Source organism: Agelaius tricolor, unplaced genomic scaffold (genome assembly GCF_023055355.1).
Source record: "Agelaius tricolor isolate 1412-34295 unplaced genomic scaffold, bAgeTri1.0.p SCAF_22, whole genome shotgun sequence".
Classification (NCBI taxonomy): Eukaryota; Metazoa; Chordata; class Aves; order Passeriformes; family Icteridae; genus Agelaius; species Agelaius tricolor.
The window spans coordinates 3,878,300-3,904,559 of NW_027269282.1; the positions used below are offsets into that span (position 1 = coordinate 3,878,300).

Consider the following 26,260-nt stretch of genomic DNA (forward strand, 5'->3'; position numbering starts at 1 on the left):
TCTGTGACATGCTGATGGAAAGTTCAATCCATAACCCTCCTTGGCTTTTTAATAAGGTGACTAAAGCTTTTAGCAGTCAGACAGTGGTAGAACTTGCAAGAAGGCTTTCTTGCACAATAGACATTTTAGTTATTAAAACCAAACCAGGACAAAGCATTGCTGGATTTTTTAATGAATATTGCTATAACAGAACTTATCTTTCTGCCTAAAATGGAGCATAAAAGGAGGAGCATTAAAACCTACTCATTTTAGGTTTTATTTTTAAAGGAATGAAAGATGTTGGGTACTTTAAAGTGACCTTCCTAGCTGTGTAGCTGATCTTGCCAAATCAGAATCCTGCTCATTATTAGACTAATTGCCAAACCTGCATAGAAGCAATCCTCTAGCAAAGAGAGGAATCATACTTAGCAGCAGTTTTAAGACTATAGAATCTATGGTATTTTTAGTGACTTGACACCATGGAGTCAAAGATCTGCTTCTACCCTTAGCAATGTTCTGTGAGAGCATGAACTGTCCTTCTGTGTCATACTTCATGTCAGGTATTTGGGTGTCTGCTCACCAAACATCAAGGAATGTTTGAGAGGCCGAGGCACTAACGACTTCCAGCAGAGCTATTACTCATGCGATGACAAAGGAAACTTGGACTAAGCCTGTAATGCTTTAATGGCTTCTCAGAGCTGGATGTTAAACCGTTTGATAGCTCACTCCTAATTACGGAGAGTATGGAAGCAATTTAACTCAATCAGCTGGCTGGCTTCAAAGACCCAAAGACCGAGTTGTATTTCTTTATCAGGAGCCAGTGATCAGTATCAGCTTCAGTGTTATCAGCACTGATAACACATACCACAATGGCCGTTGAGTGTCAATGACTGCTAATGAGAACTTGATCAATAGTATTTCCAATGATGCAATTCTGACTGTAATGGGGCTGCTTCTGATGAAAAGGAAAATAAGTTAGGAATGATCAGATTGTCAGCCACGGCAAATTCCAGTGCTGCCTATTTCTTGCTATTCCACATGCTGCTTAATATGCAATTCCAGTTGTTTCTGCATTATCCAACTCCTCATAAAAGACTCCAAGGATCACAATGCCTAGGTGTTTATAGCTACTATGCTGTAGAACTCCTGAGTTACCTACTAATGGTTTGTTTTTTCTATTAATGCCTAGTGGATACAAGGGGAGAACAAAGCTACTATTTTTTACCATTCAGGCAGTGTCAAACAGGATCATCCATTACCAGCATTTTCTCACACAACCTCCTGGAGGGTGGACTCCATATACAGACAGATATTAAGGTCCAGGTCTGTCAGCTGCTCAGTGATACAGATGAGGGTGTTTGATTGGATGCTCCCAGCAGTATTTCTACATCTGCACTCAACATCTCTGGTTGTTTAAGCTTTCTCTCCAGCCACATTCACCTCACAAGCAAAAACCAAATAACAGACCATTTTGACCCCTGGAAAAACTATCCCCACTGCCGTAGGGGGAAACGGCATAATACAGTGCAACTGATTCCTCTAAGCTCTTTTGTGCATAAATTTAAACAGTGCCCCCAACATACAATTTCAGGTGGCAGTTCATTTCATAAAGAAAGCATAATTTGGTAAGCTAGTGATTGAAAGAACATGCTCTAGACACATTGCAGAGAAATCACACTAGCATGACAAAAAGTGGAAAGCTGAGGAAATAGATTCTAACAATGTGACGACAGAAAGGGTTTAGATAAGTGAAAAAACTTTCACAACAAATATGATTGGTATGAAAAACAGAGAGAACAGAGGTGAAGCCAAAGAACACTGTGAAGTCCCTACTTTTCTGAATCTTTGCTGTCATAGTCAGCTGGAGTCATAAAAGCGTCAATTATATTTTGTTTGTGTACTGCAAGTATTAACAACCCCAAAACACGGGGATCACACCAGTGAAAGACACCAGTTTAATTTCACTGCATGTGTGTGGGTGAATTAAAAAACTGTCTGCAATGAGAAGGCTAGAAAAGAAAAAACTATGGCTATACAAGTCAATTCCCACAGGCAATATAACTGTCTTATTTATTGTACATTAGGTGCCCCTCACTCTCACTAAGGCTTAAGCACCACCAAATTTATCACACTGTTGGAGGGAGCATGTGGACAGTTAGTAGGCAGTAGTTAACATGTTGGAAATTGACAGCCCAAGGTGCTTGACAGTCATTTGTTACGGAGACATAACAACCAGAAGCAGAAAACAATCAGGGACTGGCAGTCAGAAAAAAACAGAGGCAAAAAAATCAAGCGTGTTCATGGTCTTGGCAATGAATTCTAACCACAACCCCTCCTTATGAATATGTCATTAAGCCCAGTCATTACAGATAAACGGAGCATTCAAAACAAAAATGTGTCTTCTCTCAATGAGGAACTAACCCTGCTAAAAGAATACTTTGGCTGCAAATAAGACCAAATCACACAGAGAGACAGAGTTCATGCTGGATTTTCTGCTTCCCTCAGTCTAGCAGCAGGAGAATCCTCCTCTGGAGACCTCGTATGTTCTAGGGGAATAAAATCCTTGAGGATCCAGTAGTGTACGCTTAACGCCCAGGTCCAAGGAAGAGAGGATGGATTGATATTGTCATGTCAATAAACTTAAATATGTTCTTACTGACTACAGTGGGTCATCAAATGGTGCTCAGGATTACAAGTGGTGTGATTTTGTAATAATTATTGGATGTGGTGAAGACATCCTTTTTCACATAATTACTTAATCTTCTTGAGTCTTTCAAGGTATTTGCCATTCTCATCAGCTGAACTGTCACTTTATAAAACAGAATTCATTGAATAAGAGCTAGGAACATGACAAATAGCAGACTTTGCTAGGACTTTTTATTGAAAAATTATTTGGAAAGTATTTCCTTAATAAGTTCTCATTATATTATTCTATTGTACCTGTTCCATCAAAAAAATGTCAGAGATGTCTTTTTCCTCATTTTCCCAAATTCTAATGGATAATGATGTACTCAATTGTTAACATTCAAAAGCAGAGAAATTATTAGCATTTGTATAAATGATTTGTGAATTTTAGGGATTTTTAATTTAGAAATAATTGGTATCAAATTTACATCAATCTCATAATGATAATTACATTTATCTAACATTGATTTCTGTGGGGCAAATGATCCTCAGAAAATTTGATTCCCTCATGTATTCATTGAGTTATCCTTTGAATATCAAAAGTACAGCAGAAATTCTCACCTTCACTTTTAATCATGGAAAGATAAGGCATAAAGCAATTAAACAGCACATTCATTAAAAGACTTGAGAAAGCCCGTGCCAAGGCTCAAATGCTCAAGTGCAATATCTCAAACAGAAGACTTTCCTTCTTCCTATCACATATTTCTGGGCCAAGCTTCCTCTCTGGGAGACAATCAGGCCATAGACACACTGTCAACAAAGAAAAGTGTTGTTGTCAAACACGAACTTTGTGACATTTCAGTCCCAGTTTCTGAATAGCTTTGAATACAGTGATTCTCTCCTTTTAGAAATAAAGTTAGAATCCATCCAGCTGAATGACTCAGTCTGAGAAAATATCTGAGGCAGAGATTACATTACTGGAAGTTGGAGGTAGAAGGGTTCCTTCCAGGTCACCAGCTGCGCTGCTCTGTTTTTAAAGAATATTTAATATATTTTGTATACTTTTTTCGTTAACTTCCAAAGTTCCTGAATAAGAGGGATCTTTACTGCAACTTTTCATACACTGTCACTGAGAAATAGCTTCCTAAACTGACTGGCACAAAGTCTTTCTCAACTGCTTTATGAAAAACTGCCAAACAATGCTGCACTTTCTCTGATGTTTGTTCCAAAGCTCCCTGGAGTCAAGAGAAGCCTCTCCTGAGGAGTCAAGCTAGTGGAAGCCTGAAGTTTTTTGTTAGCTCACAGAACACAAAGGAGTAAATGGGTATCCCCTTGCCTCAGTTCCAGTGCCTGCAGTATGGATGCAGACAGACTGGATTTCAGCCATGCATGCAGTTTTTAGCCAGTGAAACCCTTGGACACCGAAGCGAGCAGCTCCAGTGCTGGCACCATCAGGCACAGGGAGGTTTCCCAAACTGGGGGAACCTGAAGGGAGTGCAGAGGGACAGTTAAGGTACAGGGGCAACTGGGACAAGTTCCTACTCCACACAGCACATGAATCTCCTTTTGACTGCCTCACCTCCCCAGGAGAGAGGACTAATATTCAGAAAAATTTCACCACCAGCAGGGTTGTCAAGCATTGGAACAGGAGGCTGAGGAAGTGCTGAACTACCATCCCTGGAGATATCTGAACAACACAGATGTGGCCCTTAGGGACAAGGCTTCTGTTGACTTGGACTAGTCAACAGTTGAACTCAAGGACCTTAAAGTCTTTTCCAGCCAAGATGATTCTATAATTTTCAGCTAAGACCACTGACCAATGCATGTAAATTTTTATGAATAATGACATTTGTCCCTCTAGAGCTGGCTGCTTACTCTGCATAGCCAGGATGCAACACAGAGTATGTCCTATGGTACACTGGACATCCCTCTTTAGTGAGATTCCCTCCACATCCTAGACCAAATGTCATGGAAACCAATGAAATCCCATTACTATGTGATAACAATTACCTGCTTTTTTTAATAAGCCAACATTTTCTTCTCCACATATCCCAATTTCGTTATTAACCTTGAATAGAAGTTGCATTCAGAAATTGTTATCAATGACTCAGACTGAGACAAAAAGTCAGTAAAGAAAATTATATTGCCCAGAGCATCCTTTCAGCTTTAGTTTCTTCTTTGGTTTATGGGTCATTTGCAAATCTGTTCTGACAGGAATATTAGGCTGCTAGATAGCTATAGCAGAAAATTCACCAGAGATTTAAACTCCAGTGAATGTTCACATTCCCATGGGCCGTGAATGAGAGAGTTTTTATATCAGCACTCGGTTCTGAAACGTCAGCCAGCTTTTCTCACCCATTAAAATGAATTTTAAAAACCTTTATAAAAAAAGTCCAATTTGTGTGCTAACCAGCTCTCTAGGAAGTTTGCTATGTGATTACATACCCTCTCTCAAACAAATATTTAAGTTATAAACATTTGTTCAGCAGTTGTGAGCATGTACATTCCCCCCCTAGCTGCAGAGCACTTGCACAGAAAAACACAAAGTTTATAGCTTTCCAGCTTTGCAATCCTACTAAAACATTTGCATTTTTTTGCAGGCATGTATCTCAGCTAATTGCATAAATTTTCTTTACCTGACAAGCGAAACAGATGTCAGATGACTAAATTCATTGATTCAGGTGCTGATTTGGCACAGCTTTCTCCTTTTTATTATGCTCAGATCTGCCTTGTCCATGTTCTCCTGCATAATAAAGTCACTGGAACAATTTAGATAGCAAGTAAAATGGCAGAGCTCCAGAAAATTCACTGATTTCAACCTTCTTATACTCTGCAAACAACCTTCTTGTACTCTGAGTAGTATATACTTCCATACTTTGAGAAGAGCCAGATCAAAATCCAAGCATGAGAACGGTGCCGGTTTTCACAATTAGCTGTGAATTTTCTAAGAGGCACTGAAAAACAGCACTGGACTCTGTGAACATGGTCACTAGACATGTTCTTCCCTCCAGGGTCTTTCATGGAGCTGGCAGAAGGCTAATTAAGGAACTACAGCTCAGTGTATCCTGTCCATATTGACACACTGCTTCCCCTCACAGCACTGACATCAACTAACAGGACAAAACAGGTATGGAAGAATAAAGAATCTTGAGTTCTGAGTTTATTATACCTTCATCACCTGTTTCTCAGATGGGAGATGATGAGAGAAGAGAACATTGCCTCTCATCAGACATGTCATACACATAGCTCTGGACCCTCTGGGCCAGCAGAGAAAAACAGGTTTTTAAAGATGCTGCTTCAGAAAATCAAGTTCCACAGCAGAAATTAGGATCCCAGGTCACAGGGGTTGAGATCCTCCTGTCTCCTTCCCTTCTAGCTGCAGATTTTCCTGCCCTTCTTCTTGGGTTATCATTGGCACTCATTCAACTCCATCTGCCAACTGGTTCAGTGACCTGACCATTGCAGGGAACACAGCCTTAAATCAACTGGGGAACACAACCACTGAGTAGGGCGTGAAGGGAGACTCAATCCTGACACAGACTGCTGCAGTGGAACAAGTTTGACTTGTTTCTTGTTTGACTGCTGGACTCTCCTCCTGACAAGTCCATGATGTTGATGACAAGAACAGGTCAAGAATGATAAGCTCATGGCTTTGCACTCTTAATAACAGGCCTACACAAGACAAGGTGAACCCTCTTTGTAAGACTGTTTTGTCCCTTACTTGGAAGGGTAATGGCTGGCTGGATTTGTGTCAGAGTAAGGTTTTATTTGGAAGCAAATCATCATGCCAGGTTGCATCAATACTGCCTAATCTCCCCAAATTCTTTTTCAGACCCAGAAGAATTAGCTCTTCTGCAGATCAGAATTAGGGGCTTTACAATCTAACCTTTTTTTTTTCCACTCAAACTCTTTTTTTGATACCAGAGATGAGAGTCTTTAATATCAGAAAGCCCCAGAAATTAAGCTCTTGAACAGTGCCAAAAAAGAAGAGCTGATCAAAGGGCTAGTGGCAGATATGGGACTTGATACCTCAAAGGGCATCCAGCCCACAAGTACATTTTGTATCTTTGAAAGCATGGAATTCTCTTACTTTCCAATCAGAGCACTATTTATACAGCCTCAGAGGCACTGCAGTTACAAATAAAATGGGAAGTACTTGTCCCAGAGATCTTAAATTATTACTACAACAAGAGATGACAACAAAGAGACCAACGATGCTATGCAAGAGTCAAGACTGCAGAAGTGAGAAACTGTCAGATATTCTGTTTCATACTCTTAATATTATATTCAGGCCTCTTGCTTCCTATTTCTCATCCAGCTTCAGTTTCCACCCCATCCCCTACAAATCATGAGATACGAGATCCTCAAATTCTGCTATCCTGAAACGGTAAAATTTTATACTCTACCTCATTTTAGTGGTTCATTCTCAAGGATAACTAGTTACATAAAAAGCAATACCTCACAAAATCTAATCACATTTTCATGGTATTTTTAAGAATCATCACCAAGTTTTGATCTTGGTTACACTAGGAAAAGTCTCACATAATAGATATTCCCATATTTAGAACTATGTGTGTGTGCAAATCCGCATATAGATATTTGTGTGCAAACACAGCATTTTAAGAAGGAAAGGTTTGTTTTACAATTTGGTCAACATTTTAATATGTCAGATGGTCTTACTTGATTCACCTGAGTAAATTTACAATCAGTATAAATGGCTTCAGGGCATGTGCACTCTTTCCTTTTTTCTTTTCTTTTTTTTTTTTTTTAAGGGGAAAAATACAAGATTTTCAGTGTTAATGAAAAGAAACCCTCCAAAAGCAGGCACTATTTGCAGCACCAAGGCATTTCCCTGAGGACTCAGCCACTGAAGAAACAGTTAATCGTTATAAGTAATATTCAAAGACATGAAATAAAATTCCTCTGACAAATTCCTCCAACACTGCCTAAAAATGAGCAAGGCCAGCACTATACAGAACTTTGAATGATGAAGCTGCATTTTAGAAGTTGATTTTAATTTGTTTTTCCTCCAATACAACTTCAGCAGATTTCATCTGTATCCTCAGAGAAATCCTACACACCCTGTCCAGGTTTGGAAGCCCATGTCCAGACATATTAATGAACCAGTAAACAGAATTTATTGCCTATATTCCTAAATAGGCTGGAATTAGGAAGAGCAGGTGCAGGATTAGCAGAGAATCCAGAGCAGAGGAAGGATTACACAGACAGGATTTGAAAGACCCAGCAATAATCAGCTCTCGGACAGAATTTAGAGCTGCTTTGGCTTAGCAGATAATGTTTCATTGGGTTTTCCCTGGAGTTCCTTTTAAGAACATTTGAGGGAGTTGCAAGTTTTGTTTGTGTTTGCTTTTCTTATCTTTTCACACAAAAACCAGCTGGATGTGGATGAACCCAACATGGATATATAGGGGATGAGAAGCTGAGAGTGCACAAACCTCCTGAGACAAGAAAATTCCTGTGTCACTTGACACGATGAACCAGATATGGGCCTTCAACTACAGCAAGGCCCTGACTGCTCCTACAGATAATAGCAGGTATACAAGCAAGGACAGCTGGAAAACAAACAAAAAAATTTAAATACTACAGTGGTAAGAGAGATTTTATTCATACTGACCTCCTGACTTACTAGTTTTATAGTAAATTCCCTGTTTTCTTACTGTAAAAATTGCTCAAGAGAACAGGGATAATGCCACATATCTAAATCAAGAACAGGAAGAAAACAAGTGAAGTGACAGATTCTTAAAAAGTCACATGCAGGGCACAGTTTGTTCAGAACAACCAAGGAAAAGCCCACATTTTATGACTATGCTGGCTGATAAACAGCTCCAGTTTCTAACAAGCAGAAATACATATTTTTGTTGCAATTATTTTGTGTGTTTCAGAGAACAACTGTAAAGTCACATATCTTTGAAATCTCATAAAAACCAGTTTAATCTGAAATATCTTCAGGGAAAAAGAAAAGAAAAACATGAGGAAAGCCTAAATGTTTTATCTACTTCAAAAATAACATGTTTAAAGATGTGTCACAAAACATTGCTTTGTTTTGCAAATTTTGGAAATTTAATAAAAATTGATGATCAAATATTTAAGTCTCCACAGAAGTAACACATAGGAGGAAATCAAACAAATTTTTGACCCTAAGTTAACAGGAGGAAACATTCCTCTGTCTCTTCTATTTCAGGAAAATGAAATATCAACTTTTTATAAATAAAATAAAAAATAACAAAGTCCTAATTATACAGAAGGCTAAATATTTAAGTCCTAATTAGGTGTGCACCTCCAAGCATAGAGAAAAGAGGAAAAGAATGGGTACTAACCTCCTTGTAGATTTGGCCCTGAATTCTTCAGAGAGTTTAATCCCCCTCAAACAAAGGATGATTCAGAACTGTAAATCTAAGCTGGAGGGCCTGGGAATCCCATGCAAATGTTTTAATGCATTGTGCACCCATCAAACAAAGAAAATAATCAACTTGATTATTGAACACCCTACCTATGATTCTGTTAAGTCCCTCCTCTTAATCCTCTCAATTCCTCCCCACCTTGACTCCATCCTTTCTTTTCTTTTATCTCTGATTCCTCCTCTTTTGTTTTTTCTCTCCTTTCTTTCTATTCCACGAGGCAGATGACTGCTTGCTCCTCCTCTGGTTCATTATTTTTCACACCTCTTTCCAACTACTTAATTATTACTTGTATTAACTCAGCATCACAGAAGTCCAATCATAGTCCAGGAGTCTGGTGCTCCCATTCATACAAATATTGATAAAGCAGTTGCTGCAGAGAACTACAACGTACAGTATCTGCAAAGGCATAAACTAAAGACAGCCAAAAGTAAGCTGAAACCCAACTATGCCCAAGGTTTTTTCTGTCATGAATGACAGGGGAAAAAAAAACAACAAACCAAAACCAAAAAACCCAGAATGAGAGAAAAAAAAAGAGGAAAAAACCTTGAATTATTTAAGTATTGGCATGTGGCAGTGGAGCAGTGGATGCTCCTTAGAAACCATCTCCTCCTATGCACGATGGGCACACTGAGAAGCATACACAGACACTTAATTGAAAAGGCTGAAAGCAGAAGTGGGTACCAGAGCCACAGGCAGCAACTGACCTCCTAACAAGCAGGGAGGTATGAAAAAGGCAGCAAAGTCTGGGAAGTGAGGATCTGCAGCTTTACTTTTAGTGTAAAAGCTGCAGAGCATTCCAAAGAGTTGTGTCCTGTGGGTAGATCAAGGTGTCTGATTTCTGCAGCTGCATTCTGTGTGAATCAGAGATGGCCACATTTGTGGGGTCAGGGCATTTTAACAGCTGAGACAGGAGGTGCTGAAGGCCTGGACAGGAGCGTTAGCCCTGCAGCCAGCTGGGAAAGGTGGCATGTTAGAAACAGAAGTGCAAAAAAAAAAAAAAAGTCACTGGGCTTTGACACAACTTGCACAGAAAACCTGGCCTGATACAAACCAGCTTTATAGCTCCCTACAGCTGGAGCCATAGGATGGATGGAGCTGCTCCTCCTTCCTAATGGCCACCACCTACAGAGCCAGTCATCTGGATCAAAGAGGAGCTGCCATGCTGCCCTTCAGTAGTCCTCTTAATCCACAGCAACACACTAAAATAGCATCTTTAAGGCAGCTCAGGAAGACATCTCCTGCTCCTGGTCTCTAGCATTAACATTTCAAAAGCAAATAAATCCTGATTCACAGAAAAGGACTCAATGTCCCCACAGACAGGCTCATGCAGTGAGTTATTGGAAGTGAGCAAGGCAGACACTGAGTTTTGCTGGTTCAGAACATCAGGGATGTGTTTCACTGCACAGCAATGAAGGGAAAGCTCGAAGGGAGCAGGATCCAGTGCCTACCTAAGTGTGGGTGAGTTCAGGCAAACACCTACTAAATTTATAGTAAAGAATACAGGATCTATAAATGGATCTATTCATTACAGCAGTACCTGAGTAACTGCTGTAGCTGTAGTGTGTAGCTATACTTAGCAACACAGCTCTGATGAGAAAAGTTACAGTTCCCAAATCCTGACAAGGGAAAAGAAATGAGGAGACCATCAGAGCATCCACCATCTGTGTCTCCCCACTTGTCAGAAATTTAGGCCAGCAGACTTTGGTTCACTCAGTAGAGAAGGAACACATCTTCTGTTTAACTCTTGAGAAGCCAGGGAAGCTAGACACATATAAACCTTCACAGATCCTGCCATCAGGGACTTCAGAAAAAGCCCAGCTGAAGTCAATGATAAAGTAAAGCAGTATTGGGCAGGATCAAACAGCTGGATCTCTTCATCTGCAGGTCAGAATATCACCCAGTAGACCTATGATACCCAAACTCTGACACAAAATTCAACTGCAAGAAATCCTGCAGCACGCAGCCAAAACTGATGTTACACTGCTTCATGGTCCAGTGGGCAGCCCAAACCCTGACTAGGAGGAAATAAGCAAGAAGAGATTTCTCTAAAAACAGATCTGTGCTGTTATAGAGCCTGTCAGGTCTATCTTGCAATGCTGGGGAGCCATCTCCAAACTCCCAGCTGATAAAGCATCTCCCAGCCTCCCTGTCCCCTGTTGTGCAATGTGTGTGGGATGAGCATTCCAGGGGGTGGGACAGTTGGTCTCTACAAGTCCACCCTTCCCTCTTTGCTCTATCTCTATCAGTAATATGTATGATTACACACATGTGTGCGTATTCCATCAGTATCACACTGCACTTACATCTCTAGAATGCACTGGCTAAATTATTTATGCTAAAAACTCATGCTACCACTGTTGCAAGTCATGCCAATAACTGTTCAAAGACATCATTCACAAATACTCCCTCCAGCTGAGTTTGATAAAGGATAATTTATCATTTTTAATGATTGAAAAATCAAGCACCAGGAATCAGAGTCACATGTGATTCAACCTTATCACAAGTGATTCTCTGTTTTGTTTGGCCCCATAAATCTTGTATATTCTGCTGACTTTCCACTGATTTAGCAAGTGCACATGTTCTCAGCAGTATTTTAACTAAGTTTGGAACCTTCTGAGGAAAAAGCATTGTCAAATTCACAGGACAAAATGCTAGGATTTACACTGGGACTCAGATTCCCATTTTACCAGCGGTTGTAGAGATCTAGACAAATTATTTAATGGTTTTAGACCTTTTTTGTCTTCCCATCAGTTGTCTGGTCTTGAAGTATTAGTTTGCCAATGTGTGTACATAGCTGTGTACAAAACTGCAAGATTTTGTATCTATTTCTTTTAACTGTCTTGAATACAGTAGAACATACACAAGACATCATACACCTAATGACATCTGAGTAGCATATGAAACCAATAAATGTTAATTATGTGGGGTTATATATGGAGCTTGAGTAAAAATCTGTATGAAATACAAAAAATTGTATTTATCAGGGTAACCTCTGTAGCACCTCAAAGGTATACAGGTCCTAACACTTACTGAAATGATGCATTAGGATCTGAAGTCCAGTATGTTTTCTGTAAGCTCAGGCTCAATCCACAAGCTCAGAAACTTTTACCTTCTTGCCAAATATTTTACTCTGGTTTTCTGTGCTGCAATGGCAGGAGACTGCAAGAGGAACCTTTTCTGACATGCTAAGAAGAATAATTTAATTTTGCATTCAAAATGAGTCTTTTTAGTGACTTCAGTGGATTTTGGATCAAGATCTGAGACTAGTAAAATGAATGTTAACCAAGTGAGAGCCTGTGTGGCTGATTTTCAAACCGTGGAATACCGATTAAAAATGAGATCCATGACTTACAAAAAGCTTTGATAAATTTGCATTTAAAAGCTTGTAAACCATTCCCAAGACAGGCTTGGATTCTTTTTTCCCAAGTTTTCCTTCTAATCCACTTAGTAATCTTCGCTGTGTATCCATATTTTTAATTTATAATGGACCTTGTTCTTATTTTCACCAAAGACTACGATAATGCACTACATTAGTAACTCTGATTTAAGAAGGGTAAAAAAATCTTGTTTAACATAAAAATTAAACATTTATTTTTCAAATTACTCCAGCTATAATCACAACTAAAATCAGAGCAAAACATATTAATTATTCTGATTATTACTCAGCTTAACATGGCTACAGTCTAATAATTAGATTTCATTGCATAGAAAACTTCTGGGTTTCTGCTTTACTATCATTTATTGCAGCTATTTTAACTTATACTACTACACAGAACAGGCACCTTTCAGAGACATGCAACAGGTTTTAAATGGGCATATTCTCAACACTGCAAGAAGCAATGTCACCTCAGGGTGCTGGGGTAGCAGAGATGAAGCCTCCACTTCCTTTATGTTCTTGAATTAGAACATTGGTGGCCACATGAAAGTAGTTTCTTTCTCAAATGTAAAGTCCTGTCTAAATGCAGCTTTTAAGAGTCAATAAATGCTTTTACTAACTGAACACTGAAGTGTAAGCGAATTTGCCTTTTAATGACCATAAAATATACTACCCTTTCCAAATATCCTTGCTGTGGATTACACATTTATGACAAATATTAACATAACTAAGTTAAGTATCCTCTTGGAAAAAATACCTCTAATTTTGCTGTAGTTATTGGGTCTGCTTGTTGTGTTTTTTTACTGCAGACCTCCAGACTACACTTAAAATTACTTTGCTGATCACTTGAATTTATTAAAGTTCTCAAAACTCTGTGCAGGAACAATGCTGCCAATTTCTGTTCTCTCAGGCATTTTTTAGGTTGGCTAATTACATTCTCTCTGCCTAAATTTCCCCTGCAGCTTAGGAAAGAGATGGTTTCCTTCTTCCTTTCCACACAAATACTTTCTGCAGCTTCCATACCTGCTGTTAGAGAGGTCCAAATACATTCTGACCCAGAAGAAGAGATATTTCAGGTACAATAGAGAAAGGAAATGGAGATTTTTTTGTTTATTTCACTGCTTCTTAGAAATGTTAGCTTATGCCAGCTGAGACAGGCTACCAGGTGTTTTTGCATTTGTGTGTGCTTGTTTGCAGAGCCCTTCCACGTACTCAAAGAAGGGAAAAACTTATTTTTCCTACTCTCCACAAATCAGTGAGGTGGAATATTTTTTTCTGGATTGAAACACATTAAGAAGGAGACTTTCATGTGAAGAATATCCACTGAAGGTGCTGGCTGAGAGCTGGGTAGCTGCCTGACCCTCTGTGAGGATCACTCCTTCCACCACCATTAACTCTGCCCGTGGTCACAGCCACGCTGCCCCTGGAGAGCCCCAGCAAAGAACCCACCTGCCATCAAAGTCTGACCCAGGGGGGAGAAACATGGACTAATTTCACTTTAGATTAAACTCAAGCTGGACCACAGCAGCCTGCAGTGTGAATGATTTGACAGATTACCGAGTAATATTTTATGACATTTAGGGATGGATTTTTCAGAAGGATGAGGCATTTATTTCTTCTGAGGTTTTGCATTTTAAGGAGAGAACAGCATTTCCATTGCTTGGATTTTGAAAGCAGACAAACTTCGAGAGAGAGAGAGAGAGAGAGGGTTTTTATTTTTAAACTCTCTCCCTCCCTCCCCAACAAAAATAATGTTGTTTTCTTTTGATGAATCTGCTTCACTTATTTACAGTTTCATTAAATATTGGTGCAGCAAGCATAGGAAATATCTTTTTACTGAAAGACATGTTTTTTCTAGCTCAAGAGGTAGAGACCATATATCTCTCACACAGCAGTAATACAAAGATGTGTATAGTATAATGTAGCACCTATTCATGTAATTCCAAACAGAACATATACACACAGCTTTAGTATGGCTGTAATGTAGATATATTGAACAATATTAACCTTCTTTATAGTGGGAACATACTTTTTATTATGCACATGAATTGACTATTAATAAAAACTGTTTGCACTTATACAGCACCTCACCCCAAAAAACTCAGTGAGATTTTCTCAGTGAAATACATTTCTGTTTTGCTGAAGTCAGAAGCTACCATCTCCAAGTGCAAAGCTTCAATGCAGCTTTTTCAAAGTTATGTGTTAAATGAGAAAGCAGGTAAAAAAATAAAAAGTTATAGATTATTCTTTTTTTTTACATTTGTTAAAGTCACCTCTCCACTCCCACAGATATGAAAATAACTCAGTTAACTTGAGTACTGACATCTGTGGAGACACAGTGACACAGGTTGCAGTCACACAAGGAGCACTCCAAGTTCCTGACAGGCTGCTGTGACCTGCATTGAAGTCTGTGCCCCTTTTGGTGGTGACTGAATCAGCTGAAGGATACCCTGGGCTGTGCCAGCCTAGGTTTAGTCACTCTGGGATCCTCCTCATCAACCCAGGGGTGGTTTTGTCATGGAGGTGCCCAAACAAAATAAAACTAGTTACAGATTTGGCTGTGTCTACAGTGCATTCAGGGACCTAGCTAAAGAAAGAATTTAAACTTCAATTTCTCCTGACTTAGCCCCACAAGGCTACATTGCTAAACATGCAAACTTGTTATGGTACATCTGTTGTCCAAATGGTGGAAAAAACAACTAAACTCAGACTGCCTGCAGGTCCTGCCTGGCTGCAAACACCAGAAACACCCTCAAAGAGCCACTTCATGGCTGACATTTCTGATCCACATCAACCATTTGGTGAGTATCAATCACATACTTTTAGCTTAGATTATCCTCACTGAAAGCAAGGGAATCCCAAAGCACCAAGAAGCAAGGGTTTGGGGTTTTTTTCCCTCCCTGAATTTCCTTTTAGCACAGGCTTGGCATGTTTGCAAATCTCACCTTCAGGGTAGGCTTAAATTCACTCTTGAAAGACACTGAGGTGGCAGCCACACTTACATAAGAGCAGCTGTACACAGCATGATTTCAGTGGCTCCAACGTCACAGGAATGCTGTGACAAGCACAGCACTTGCTGCTAGCCAGTTAAGATAGACTGCTTGATCATTATCAACCACCAGGAGAGAAAAATGCTTTTATCAATATTATTTTACTGTTTATTTAGAGATGAGCTGCAGGCATACTCTAGGAAGAAAGGAATACCTATCCAGTGCATTGGCATACAAGAAAGGACAGGATCTGAGGCTGAAGAGAGTTGTCAGCTACAGAGCCCTTGCTCCCCTCAACTTTCAGAGCACAGGATTTTTACTAGCAAGGCCCACAGCATGTTTCTCCTACAGTTGCTGGAAAACCTTTTCTGTAAAATAATTGGGGCACATTAGCTGAAGGAAGAGAACAAAAAGAGGAAGGAAATAAGCCATATGACCATACAAAACATATCTATTCTTCACTTGGATTTTTCTTATATTCCTGATGACAAGTGAGAGAGAGATTAAACTAAAAGTCTCATTAAAATGTTGTTGTCCCCAAGGTATATGCAGATGTGGTTTGGAATTTTCACTCCTGCCATCTTTAGAAAAGTTTCAGTAATAATGAAAAGGAGAGGAAAACCCAACAAGTTCAACCAGGCAAAGAGCCAGAGCTCCAATTACAGCAAGTACGATGGGAAGAGTAATAGATTTTAATTGGTGCCCAAGGGGGGAAAGTCAGTCTCTGCAACAATTGGAGCCTTTGGTGGTAATTGACTGAATGCTCCTGTGAGAGCTTGCAAATGGCAGCAACACACTTGAAACAGCAGCATCAGAAAAGGTTTGGCATCCTGGAGCACATGGAAAAGTTTTGCTGGTGGAGGTAGCACAGAAAGACAACAGTGAAACACTTGAACAAGGAATGTGACCTGGGAGACAGCTCTCAGCTCCAAGGTTTGAAATGTCAAGACATATTTTCATTAGAGAAATTTATTTAAGTTTAAAAACGAATATTGCCATGCCAGCAGTTTGGAGCAGAAATGATTTGTCCGCTGCTACACTGAACCATTGAATGCTGACTTAAGCTTCCTCTATTCCTCTACAACCTAGTGCCACTCTGCCAAACAGGGTCAAATTATTGATGTCTTCCTTTCTGCACCTTTTTTTTTTTTTCTTGTGAAAGGGTTTGTTTATATTTTTAAGCAATACAAATGAAGGGCACAAACTTGCACAGGTGAATTGTGCAGTTTGTGATTCCCTCTCAAAAAGAAATGGTATAAAAGGAGATCTGGAAGATTGTGATCTTCCAAGATCACAAGAATTAGGAGAAAAGATGATTTTGTGGCTAGGATTTCAACCAAAATCCTGTGTTCAGTTTCTCTCAGCAGCTGATTATTTTTTGACCTTAGAAAAACATAAATTTTATCTCATTCATAAAATAGGACTGACAATAATTCTCCTGAACTACCTATTAACAAAAAAACCCAAAACCATAAATGAGCAAAGGACTCAAGTAGAAGCAGAGAAACAGAGAAACTGCCACACTTTCTTCCCCAGTTGATACTAACTGGGTTCATCTGCAATTGTTCTTTACTTTCTGGGAGCTGAGCAACATGGCATTCGGGAGGACATATGGATGTGTTTGTGTTTCTCTCTTCATGCCAAAAGCTAAGCACAAACTGCTGTCATTCAGATTTGCTAAGCTATTACACTGATTGTTTACCATTAGGAATAAATGGAAGACAAGTTGTACACCAGAACCCAAAGGAACAGATTCTGTTCAAACACAGAGAAAAAAAAAATCTCTTCCTATAAATTCTTAACTTATAAATAGGACAGAAGAATCTTGGTCTTGATGCAGAAGGGTGAGTCACAGTAATATGATTTTGTGTTTTCAGGGCTGCATAATGTCCAGGAACAGCTGTGAGGCCATTGCCATGCTTATTATCAAGGAATTACTTCTAATGGATTGTCTTCACCAGAAAGCTACATCCAGAGCACACAACATGCTCGAGAGCAGAGTTCACAGAAATTGGCTATGAGGAAACAAAGAGAGATCAGCAACACAAGGCTAAATCCTCTAAAACATTTTCTGTCTGAAAAAAACCAACCAAAACCCACAAAAAAATAATATTCAAACTCTGTGCAATGGAGCCCTAAACCAGGGAAAGGTGATTTATTTTTCAACCATATCTGATGAAGATAGATCTTCTAATTCTGCATTGTGATTGGGCATCATAGATTAAGGTTTTGTTGGTAACTGTGCAGTTGCATGGAGAACTTATTCCACAGCTTTCTGTCTGTCTTTGGTCTGTGTGGAAGAAGATACTGAGCAAACACATAAGTATCTCATCACTCCACAAGAGAGACAAAGCCCTGAGAAATGCCTGCACACAAAGAATTTGTAATGCAAGGACCAGATCCCAGTTCCCTTCTAATTCTCCTTATTACCTCTAATGAAGGAATTAGGTACATGGGACTGGAGACTGAAGAGATTTTATATTTACACAGAGGCAGAGATACCCAAATGCTTATGTGCAGTGGAGAATTCAGTGTTTTGAATTGAAGCTGTTCAGAGCAGACTTTTAACAACAATAGAATCAGCAAAGTGATTAAAAATGTAATTTAAGTATTATTATTATGTTCTACTGTTTTCAGTAGAATTTATCTTGGTAAATCTCTAAAGATTTTTAAAAGGAAACATTTCAAAACAAAATGGCTTTAGCTTTTTGCACCCAAAACATTGTTATTCTAACATCAATCTCTTCAAGACAGAAAAGTCTTAGATGACCTCAGCAGAAAAAAAAATACTGTTTTGACTAGGAATAAGTGTTTCAATTAATATGATCTTTTTTCTTTCTCTAAATAACAAAATCCATTATTCATAACGTTCTATATGCAATACAAAACTGCAAATTTGATTTTTGCTCGTCAAATACTGTGTTAATTTAAATGTTTCTGTAAAACATTATCTTTTGAAAATATTTCACCAGCTTTTTAACTGCAGTGTCAGTTTAAGAAAAAGCAACAAAAGTGTGTTGGCTGACAGATTCATGGTAACAGTTGGCCACACTCAAAATTTACTACCAAGTATTTCTCTCAAATCCTCACATGTTCTTCTCAGCAAATGTGCACAGAAACACTGTGAAGGTACAAGTGTGACCTGAAGCATTCACCATGGTATGATTTCACTCCCCTATCCGTGAAAAAATGCTTATGAAACAGTGGTCTAGGGTTTGATCCATTGATTTAGAATACATAGCAAGAACTCCTCTGATAGTTCTTTGTGAATGTGTTTTGGTTAATGTCAACCTCAACACCACCCTCAGCACTGCCTCCAACAATTGCCATCGTCATTGCTCTGCTTCCTCAACAGCTTTCTCTCTTTTGCTCTCACTTATCCCTAAAATATTTACCTTTACAGAAACACTGGCTGCATTTCAGTCCTTCTGAATGTGGTGGAAGAGATTGCTCCACAGAAAAACTGAGTTTGTGCAAATTTGTGGGAGACCCATGCCCATCTGAAAGCCACGTCGTGGCAGACGGAAATAGAATTAATTCTGTTTATTCCCACCCACAGCCTGCCTATGCCATTACTCTCACAGCTGTGTGATAAGCATTGTATTTTCCTTGCTCCCCAAGTTATATGCCTTTCCTAGATGTTTTAATTCCTTTTTTGACTGCTATTGAGAAAGAGGTGGAGAGATGGGAATCAAAAAAACACAATAGAAAAGATACAGATTACAGTGCCTTATTTTCAGTCAGTTCTGATCCTTGAATTCTCTGTTTGGTGTTAAATTTGACTCTTTTTTTATTATTATCATTATTATTCTGGCTCTGGAAAACCTCTCTTTGTCCTTCTAACAAGAAACCTAAGCCTTTCACTTAGTAGTGCCAAAGCCTTTCACTTAGTAGCACCAAAAGAAAAAGGCCATTTATGGTTTTTGCAATATCTTTTTCAGACCAGACACTTAATTATTTCCATTTTCTCCACAAAGCTTGGCTGTCTCCTCAAGGACCTCTTATTCTCAATTTGAAATATGAGTCATCACTTGTTGGTCTCTAGTTCTCATGCTATTTGCATACAAGTCAAATTCCAAATTTTCTTAGCAGTAGATGGCTTTCTAATTGCATCCATTAATCTTTGCCATCACTCCCCTCTCTCTGCATTTACTAGCTCTTATCAATCAGAAGTTTAATAATCAAGAATATTTTTCTTCTTTATTTTCTTCACTTGCTTCTCCCTGTACTCCGAGCACAGCTAGATAGAAGGCAAAACCCTCGAGTATCCTTTAATTTCATCATTCATTTCTGCATAGCAACATATCTAGACTGCAGAAGGAGTGAGCAGTTGCAATCTGCTGGCAAACATGCCCTACAGATTACACAATCTGCTAATGAACAGATAGAATTTTGCTGCAGGCCTAGCAAGGGAGGGTTGAGTGGTCAATATTCAAACAACATTTCAGGTTTTTTTACATTATCATTTCCAAAGTGCCACAAAACAGCCATTATTGGGTTATGTCACAGTACCATGTTCTTTTTCCCTTGAAGGTGAACTTCCAAAGATATATAGTATGAAGACAACTTCCGAATTTCATGACCAAAAAGTATGTTCCTACCATGGCACAACAGGGAAAGGAGATAAAAGAGATGTAGTTATGTATCTTTAATACCTCAAAACCCAGAAGGTAACTGAAAAAAACCCTGCTGTACGTATTTTTAGCCCAACTTTATGGGACACTGAACAAACTGATTTTCAACTGCTTGGGACCAGTTTTTCAGAGGGAAAAAAAAATCAATATTATGGCAACTGGCCTTCTTCCTGGTTTGAACAGCCTGTCTTACTTATGGAAATGGATGGAGCTACAAGTTTGAAGCTATGACAGGTCTGTTCTTGCTCTGCCATCAATCCTAGCTGCCTGTTTATGGCCTGCAACTAACATTGCTCCAGTGCTCTCTAAGCTGCTGGCATGTATCCTTCCTTGCCAAAAGGGATATCATCTGTTCCAGAGTACTTGGTATATCACAGAGGAATTAAAAAGGGATAAAAGAATTGAAGGACATTCAACAAGAGATTATCTTGCATAAATTTTAATTGTCCAGTTTGCAGAAAACAGGGAACAGACTCAGAAGGGAAAGAACACTTTTGAAACTCTAAAGTTGGATTTCATGGCTTGTACCTCCCTATCATTGGTTTCAACACCCAGTGTGCCCTTGGAGACTTCTGTGAGATACAAAGGCAGACTGTGGTGCTACTCTGAGTGAGGAAATGTCAAAACTGCCACTATATTTGATAGGCTTACAAGGGCAGAAGTGGAATAAATGGGCTTTGATTTCACTTCATATCCAAGAAGAGATATGGATGTAGAGTAATGGCAAGGGCTTTGTGTGTAATGGCTGTTGTGAGAGCTGTCATGTACTGCAGCCATGAATCAGAAAGTTTGGTAGCAGATGCTGCCAGACACTTCAAAAGTAAAAATATTCACTTTGAAAGATGAGGCTCTGCCTTCAGTTTGTTAACATGGACCAAATTATTGTTAATTATTTGTTTTCCCTCAAACTCGGTATTAAAGACAGCACCAGCTTTACAGTGACACATCTTCACTGTCTCCAGAGAAACTACCCAACTGCCAGATCACATCCAACAGATGTGAGCAACAATCCACCTTTCTAAACTAGTAAAAAGTTATCCTTGTTTGTGTGTGAGATGGGAGGCAGAAAAGACAGTCTATACTTGTTTATCTGGTTCACAGCTAGCATTACTCTTGAATCTAAAGGTATTACAAGCAAAAGTGAAAACTGTAATTACATTAACCCAAGGACATCTCAAGATTATCAGATTTTCCAGTTACCACCACCAGAGGCTTGTAAAGCAGTTGACTTAATCCATCATTATTGCTGAACTGCAGAAAATTAAAGACTTCTTAATTCTCAGTGTGACACATCCCTCTTCCCATGGGTAGGGAACTGTTTGCATGTGTACAGTGCTATCCATTGAACCACCCCTGCAGCCCAAGATAATCCCTTGTAGGTTTTCAACCCTTTTCAGATGAGGTGTAATCTTTAGCTCAAACTGCTGAATGAAACAGATTTAGGCCACTGTATTTAGAGAAAAAATTCTCTGAAGCAAATTATGAGGCTATAAAGAATCATTAATTGTGGTCATAGCATAGGAGACATTTCATTCACCATCCTCTGTTATAGAGCATTTAATCCAAACAGAAGTTTCCATTTGAACAAATTTATATTTTGATCTCCAAAACGGTACAGGACAAGGTGGCTCCTCCCTTTAAAAGGGATAAAAACATTCTCAGAGAACATCTCCTTGAAATCTTCTGTTCACTGCAACATTTTAAAAAAAAAAAAAAAGAGAAAAAGACAACCCCCTCCCCCCCCAAAAATACAACCCAAAAAACCCAAATGCAAAAAAACACCAACCCAAACCCCTAAACAATTCCAACCATTCACATATGCCTTTTTGGTCTCTTATGACTGTCTCTTTGAAAGCCTGACTCACAGCCTGCAGCTAACAAGGACCTTTCCTTCCAAATAAAAAGAGAAGAACAAGAAAATAATTGCTTTTATCTCAGCAAGAGTGGACTGCAATCACACAATGTGCACGACTGACGGAGGCTGGTTTCCCACTGTGCCTAATTTGCTAAGGATGCCATCCCTTGACCACCACAGGACTGACTTAGTCCACAGTGAGGTGTGCTCAGAGCTCTGCTGAGCTCTAACCTCTCCAACACAAACTGAAAGCCTTCACACCAAGATTTACAGAGGCTACAAGGAGGACACGGCCGGAAATAACTGTATTTCCTTGACTGAAAAAATCAACACCTGCCCGCACATCAGAGTTCTGAAAGTTTCCATAGCGAGGCAGGTCAGAAATAGAATTTTTAGAAGTGTTCCCAAACTGATTTTAGCAAGTGAAGATAAGCAGATGCCTGAGAGGCTCCACAATGCCAGGTGGAACTGTTCACCTCTGTGGACATTTTCCACAACCCTTAGAAGAGTGGGTACACAGGCAAGTGTAAAGCACACAGCTCCAGGTCCTAACCTTTATACAAAGGGGCAGTTTACATTTCACAAACAGAACTTCTCTAAAGCAAATCAACTGGCCCAATACCGCAGGATAGAAAGTAGCAATCAATCATTCCCATTTCAGCTAATAAGGGTAAATTTTCCACTGTCTTGACAAATAGAAACTTCTGCCAATTATTCCGTGTGAACCACCAGCCAATGCTAGAAAGAACAGAAGGCTAGGCTGCCATTCCTTTAATTTTCTTTCATTTAAAACTCATTAATATAAATAAATTTGAAGTAGTGGGAACCTAGCCAGCATTGAAACCCAAACAATTCTATTTACAATAAATATCTGCTATCTTGGTGCTACACACTCACCAGGACAATGCTTAACACACTGTGATAAAGGTGATAAACACAAGCAGTGAATATCAAGGAAGAAGAAGGCATCTGTAGTCCATTCATCTTTAAAGAGAAAAAAAAAGGTAACACTATTCCACACGGCAATTAAAATCTGAACAGTTGGAGGAATAAAGCAAAAAAAAAAAAAAAAAATCAAGGCAGGCCTGTGGAAAGGGAGAGAATAAAATGAAACAAACAAACAAACACTACAACAAAAATCAAAAATGCAAACCCACAGGAAATATCTGATGCACTAGTCCTATTAATAGCATAAGAGTCACTGGCAGATACTATCACCCAACATTTGTTAATTAACTGAAGATTCACAGATACAGGGGGCTTGAAAGTGGAAAGAACAAATGGGCTGCACAAACTGGCTCTTTGCAGAGAGCACTGTGCTTCCTACAAGGATACAGCATCTAAATCAGCCAGCGGCACTGCCTGAGTCAGAGAAAACCTCCAGGTAAATTCTGGGGTTCCCACCAAGACCCATTCACTTTTTATGTGTGTATGTCTATGATTTTCCATGCAATGAGTAAAAACAACCTGTCTGAAAGGCTTTTATAAAGAAAGACTGCAAAGCTTAGTTCATGTGACTTTCTAGGAAAATGAACAACACACTTCTGTGAAAACAGAATTTCAAGGTATCCACTTGGATTTATATTTTATCTTAATTTGTAACCCATCAGCATTATTCCCAAACACTATTTCTTCATGTAGAAGCATTCAAATAATTTTCTTTCTCATCACAGAAGGCTCTATGAACCTAACAAATAAACCAATGTTGACATACCTAAGCCTAGGGATTTATTGCACATTGCACATGTCTCTTCTGGAGACTTGTTGACAAATACTCAAACAGGCTCTGTGTCTTTGGCAAGATCCATGTGGTACATTTTTTACCCCCTGATCTGTGTCATCTGTCATATGACCAGGTAGCACAGTAATTCAGTAAAAGAAAAGAAAACTAAAAAATGTTTCCACTTCTCTTTGCCAGGACTTATACATCACTATGTTAGTAACCACTTTCTGTCATTTCCTTTGGAAAATATTGCAATTCAGAAAAATGCCAAGCAACAGCAATAGGTCGTCAGTTTAAATTGTAAATAATGATTGACTTTGTTCTAATTTTTTTTTTTTTCCCAAGCATCTTTTTGGAATATGACATTGCCTGTGATGTCTGGTTAAAGGATTTAATTTTGTTCAATAAAGAGACATGAATTGGAAGTCAAAAGCTTTTAGAAATAAATTGGCATGCATGGGCTGTGGGAAGCTCTGCAAATACTGGGTATTTATAGACCCATTTTTTTTCTAGATGGAGAAGAGCAAATAAATTACAACAAACAATTTATTCAACATGATGTTGTTTGTTCATTTCCAGAATGTGAAAATAATCAGAAATTCATGAACAAATCTATCAATTATTTTAATAAATCCAATTACATGCATTCTACTGTTCACTGTTCTAAGTGCTCTGCTTTGCAAAGAGACAAGACTTACATAAATGGTACACTTGCTTTCTTTCATCACAAGCAATCAGTCCTGAGTCAGCTAAGTTCAAAATTTACCTTCTGTTTCAATGGAACTACTCCTAAAAGTTAAATGTGTGCCAAAAGAATTATTTTTTTTTCCAAAACAAGGCAACTTCACTAAGTGAGGTACATGCTGACCCCCCTTACGGATCACTGCTGTAGCAAGGTCTCTCATCTAATAACTTCAAGATGAAAAATTTTCTTTTCCACTACTGAAGAAGCCGTTTCTCTCTGCCAAGGAAGGCCTTGTGGAACAAAGGATATTGAAGGCTGCAGCTGTAGTGGTAGAAATCAGCACATACAACTAATATTTAGGGAAAACACACTGTGAGCATTTTCCCAACACTAACTGCAGCAGTGCATAAACCCTCCACATTAAGGGTACAAGTTCTATAAAATTCATGGACTTTAGAGTAGTTGAGTCCTAAATTTTAAAAGTATTTCTGCAGCTATCCACCCAGCCCACATCAGTGAAACAAGATGCAACTTTCAAAGTGATCAGAGGTTCTGAAATTGTTATCAGAGTTTCAAGGGAGGAGAGGGGATCAGGTCTTAGAAGCCACAGATTCTTCCTTGGTGGCAATTTTTTAAAATGTTTCTTTCAGCTTTTCATTCCACAGCAGGTGTAATAAAGACCTTAAGCTTCAGTATTTTTGCTTTCCCTGTAGAAGTATTCTTAGTGTGGACACATGCCATGCCCTCTAGCCTCAGGGGACTATTTGGGTGTCTAAAATTAAATGTTTATTAGCAGAATGGCCTGATGTTCTACAGAAACAGCATAAGGAGGGCCTTCAGAAATTCTCTCTGCAAGCCTAACTCTGCTCCTGCTAAAATAAACGTTGAAAAATTCAATCTTTCCACCAGACCATTACCTAGGTCCTCTCATCCCAGGTGTTGCAGCTTTCCTCTGGCACTGGATCATATTGACTACAGGCCAACTTTACAGCAGACTTCTGCCAGAAAAGATAGTTCCACACTTCTGCCTGGAAGCTTTTCTCTTCCATCTACTTAGTTTTTGAGCTGGAAAGGGAACAGTTTTCAGGCAGGTCAGTCCTGGATCCAGCTCACCAGATGGCCACACAAACAAGGGTGGCAGAGAAGGGCAGGGAGTGGGAGGGTGCAGGATGCAGCCAGAGGTGATGAAGGTTTTTCAATGCCAGCCTGCACGTTGGCTGAAGGACATTTAAGTGATCTGATCATTTCATTCTTCAGCTCCTAGAGAGGAGCTTCATATCTTCTTGAGGGTCAGGATCAATGAGATGACATCTCTCCATTAATTTGGAACCATTAATTGCAATTTAAACTGCTAAGCATTGTCCTTTCTGGTTAGGACAGCTCCCTCTTCCTTTCACAGTCTGTCTTAAAGAACACATAATTGTTTCAGTGTAGCAAGAACAGCATTATAGTGATCTCAGCTGCCCAAATACACCCAGATTCTACACCTAGGTGAGTCTACTAACATTTTCTGCCAGTGCAATTCAGCTTTGCCTGTAGTGACTCAAGGACTAAGAAACAAAGAGTAGAAAATGAAAAATTTTGTCAAAAACATCTCAAAGAAGGCATCCAGATTCCTTTCATGAATATGTCAGCATTATAAATTCATAGTAAAGTGTTAGTCACTAGGGTGTCTGAATGATTAAAACCTTCTGGGCTTTGAAGGCATTTTCTCTGCAGGAATTTGTCAAATCCTGTTCAGTTCACCTTTGGGAGCACTTAGAAGACAAATAATGTTACATACAATCTGGTCACTGTTAGATGCATTTCTGCCATTTTAACAAGTCTCTCTCTCTTCCAGAGAACAAAATCAACACCATCCAGAAGGTAAGCAAACAATCACATGCATGATACCTCCATTTAATAGCCAGCCATCCTTCCCTCAAGTATTACTGGTAAGTGGTATAGGTGGTACAATTTGGGTTATATTTT

The 26,260-nt window shown here is 39.1% G+C and overlaps 1 protein-coding gene across 3 annotated transcripts in view; it reads right to left on the minus strand.

Annotated features, from left to right (window-relative positions):
- The window catches only part of SORCS1 (sortilin related VPS10 domain containing receptor 1), a 260,557-nt gene that overhangs the window by 117,924 nt on the left and 116,373 nt on the right, over positions 1–26,260 (minus strand). The gene's annotated exons all lie outside the window — the stretch shown is intronic.